The 2,881-nt window shown below is 43.7% G+C and overlaps 1 pseudogene; it reads left to right on the top strand.

Moving 5' to 3' along the window:
• Window positions 1–1,737: 1,737 nt before the first annotated feature.
• Window positions 1,738–2,655, top strand: LOC147633209 (calcium-dependent protein kinase 7 pseudogene; annotated as a pseudogene).
• Window positions 2,656–2,881: the final 226 nt, after the last annotated feature.

Genomic DNA, 2,881 nt, shown 5'->3' with positions numbered 1-2,881 from the left:
TTAAGCACATTAATTTTGATTATATCATACCAGTGCACACAGCTAATTAAATACATTAATCCTGGTAGACATTGTACCAGTGCACATAGCTTGATCAAGCACATTAATCCTGGTAGATGATATAAAAAGGCGCATCCAAAATAAAATATCCCAAAGCAAAATAATGCCATCCACATAGTGGTTACACTTATAATATCAAGACAATGTACACATGTACAAATTCACCTGCGTATGCATCAAGTAAACTACGATCATCGTAGATTTAGAAAGGCATCCCAAGAGAATTTATAAAAATGAAAAACGTGAGAATACATATTTCATATATTAACTCCAATTTATAAATAATGATAAATGTGAGAATATATATTCCATGAATTAACTCCCTACAACATGCCCTGGGGGTAACAAGTAATTGTTCTCAATTGCTCATAAAATCATAAATAATTATCATGAGCTAGTATGAACATAAGATGCAATCACAATGGATAGGTGGCGAGGGTATGACCTGGTAGCCATCAAGAATCTTTGATGGGGTGGCCTTCATACTTGATTAAATATCTACGATAAATATTACCTTTGCTTGTTGTTATTGTCTAACGTTTGACGAAAAAGGTTAATAATTCAAAAATATATTCAAGAAAGGGATGTCTAAGTATTATGAATTAGTTTGATGCTATAATGATATGTGAATAGAAAATTGGAGTAAAAGAGTTGTCATCTCCAAGTGTGGTTGATGTGCTACAAAATAAAAGTGTGATTCTATAATCCTCGAAAGACATGTGTATGCATCGTGATAAATATCTTTTCAGGGGTAAAGTATGATGATTGAAGGAAATGTAAGTGAGATAAAAAGTGTTCATGGGCTATGGCGATGTCGTCTTTGATTCTCTATCCGAATATGATTTCGTGTTGCTCCATGAGTTGACAAAACTAAATATTGGGAGGAAATATTGAGTGTTGCTAATGGGCATCACGACAAAACATGCATCATGATCATTCGTTGAGATCTTTGGGCTATGGCGATGTCGTCTTTGATTCTCTATCCGAATATGATTTCGTGTTGCTCCATGAGTTGACAAAACTAAATATTGGGAGGAAATATTGAGTGTTGCTAATGGGGATCACGACAAAACATGCATCATGATCGTTCATTGAGATCTTTGACCATTCGTCTTCAGGTTTGTTCATTAAAGATGTTTAGCAATGCCTCAAGCACGTGTGCGTTGCGTGTGGATATATAAGTGAGTCGCATACATTCTACCATGAGTTGTAAAAGTTCGGATGGTTGATGTGGATTGTGAGGGGATGGAAGAGTCATTTTGTGATTGTGTACTAAATATTATAACGAAAAGAAATTTGCAAATATGTTAGTCTCGAAAAGAAATAATAAATAATGTTACCTTGATTTAATCCCGGGAGCATGCATAAGTGGTCGATAACATGGTCGCTTTGTCGTAAAAGCTATGGGGAAATTTTAATGGTTATTTTTGTGTAATTTTTAGGCAAAAAGAAGTATTTTTGGAAAGCTAAAAGCAATTTGGAATTTCTCAAAAATTTCTGAGAAAGGGAAAATTTACAAAAACTGAGTCCGACTGCTGTCTGTCTACATATAAAGTACCTCGACTGTGTCTCTGCCATCTTATCCTTTGCGATTCTTCACCTTTCTTTGCCTTCTATAATCGTGTACTTCTTACTCATACGCTCTCTCTCATCATCTTGCACAGTTTAGGTACGTACATGGAAAGTAACAGCAGCAGCAGCAGCTGCTCCTCCTATGCGCTGGGCCGCCAGTTGGGCGAGGGCGTGGATGGCATTGTGAGGCTGTGCACGCACAAGCGCACGGGCCAGCAGTACGCCTGCAAGTCCGTGCGCAAATCAGGGAGCGCCCTTCGCCATGTGCGCACGGAAGTTGCGACGCTGGAAAGGCTCAAGGGTCATCCCAACGTGGTTCGGCTGGAAGAGAGCTTCGAGGACGAGGAGTGCGTTCACGTGGTGATGGAGCTGTGCGAGGGAGGAGACCTGCTCGAGCATCTCAGGGACAACACCAGCAATGGGCGCCTGCCGGAGTCCCAGGCAGCTGAGGCTTTCGCGGCCATCGTGAGAGGGGTGTCCTTCTGCCACGACCAAGGTGTCATGCACAGGGACCTCAAGCTAGAGAACGTGCTCTTCGCTGATCGAGGAAGAAGTTACTCCCACCTCAAGCTCGCGGACTTCGGCGCCTCTGCTGACTTCTCCCACCGTCGAGTCTTCGACGACGTGGAGGGCACGCCATGCTACCTCGCTCCCGAGATCCTGCTCACCGGCACCCACGACCAGAAGGTGGACGTGTGGAGCTTGGGCGTGCTACTCCACATGTTGCTGTGCGGCTATCCGCCCTTCGACGGGGATACCACCGCGGACATCTTCGAGGCCGTGAAGCGAGGGAGGCTGGATCTGAAGAGGGAGCCCTGGCCGTCCATCTCAGCCCCAGCCAAGGAGCTTATCAAGGGAATGCTGCAGCGGAACCCCTACAGACGGATGAGACTCAGGGACCTGCAGCAGCTGGCTCACCCTTGGCTACAAGATCATGTGCAACAGCATCATACCCAGAGTACAAGTCCAACTAAAAACGCCGGCAACAGCCTGCAACAGGAATGCTTAGCTCTAAGCTGTTAGTTAACGAAGGAATTAGGGGCTGGACACTGAGCACAGTTATTAGGAGCTTCTTGTGGTGCAATATGGGAAGGGAGAACCATTCTTTTTTTTGGGGGGGATAAACCCTTTTAGAGTTCACCTTGCACAAGTTTTGATGTGTAGGCCTGCCCACAACAGAGAAGTGTTGAGTTCTGTCTCTAGGATGGCATACAATGCAGTAATCCAGGGTTTTCTTTTTTGTAAAGTA

Source organism: Cibotium barometz, chromosome 12, assembly GCF_041138505.1.
Source record: "Cibotium barometz isolate CiBa-2024 chromosome 12, ASM4113850v1, whole genome shotgun sequence".
Classification (NCBI taxonomy): Eukaryota; Viridiplantae; Streptophyta; class Polypodiopsida; order Cyatheales; family Cibotiaceae; genus Cibotium; species Cibotium barometz.
The sequence above is the reverse complement of the archived record's forward strand: the minus strand, read 5'-3'. Positions and strand labels throughout refer to the sequence as shown.